We start from the raw sequence: 605 nt of genomic DNA, 5'->3' as shown, positions 1-605 counted from the left end.
CTATTTCATTTTTTAAAAATTTACTTAAAAATCACGTGAACATGGAAAATATTTGGGCGACTAATTTATGAGCACTCATTTATTTATAAGTTAAGGAGGTATCGTGTATACACAACATACAACATGATACTTGTATGTATGTGTAAACACATCTAAACACACACACACATCCCTTATTCATTTTAGAATTTTAGCCATGAGATAGTAACACAAACTCACTGGCTTATAAAAGACAGGTGGATCCAAATTATTTCTGAGAAAATTGGGACCTGTCCACACGGCTGAATTTTATCTGCCCGGATGGATAATAAGTTGAAGGTAATGAACCAAAATTTTGGGTAAAGCATTTTCTTTGGCTTTTGATTTTAAAAACCTCATTTACCCTTCTTTTTCCCTTCCATTTCAAATGAGTTTAGGGTTAAATTTTCAGTGTTTACATTTTGGCTAGAAGCGACTAAATCGTGTAAGAAAAACAAAATCTCCAATAACCTCAAATCAGTAACACCAGAAACAGTGAGTTTTACCTCAACACCAGTAGAAAAGTCAGCAGATTTGAAGCAGACAGAAGTAAAGTAGACACAGCACTTAGAAGACCTTATATTTTC

The sequence above is a fragment of the Propithecus coquereli genome, unplaced genomic scaffold (assembly GCF_000956105.1).
Source record: "Propithecus coquereli isolate 6110/MARCELLA unplaced genomic scaffold, Pcoq_1.0 Scaffold377, whole genome shotgun sequence".
Classification (NCBI taxonomy): domain Eukaryota; kingdom Metazoa; phylum Chordata; class Mammalia; order Primates; family Indriidae; genus Propithecus; species Propithecus coquereli.
This window is presented reverse-complemented; position numbering follows the sequence as displayed.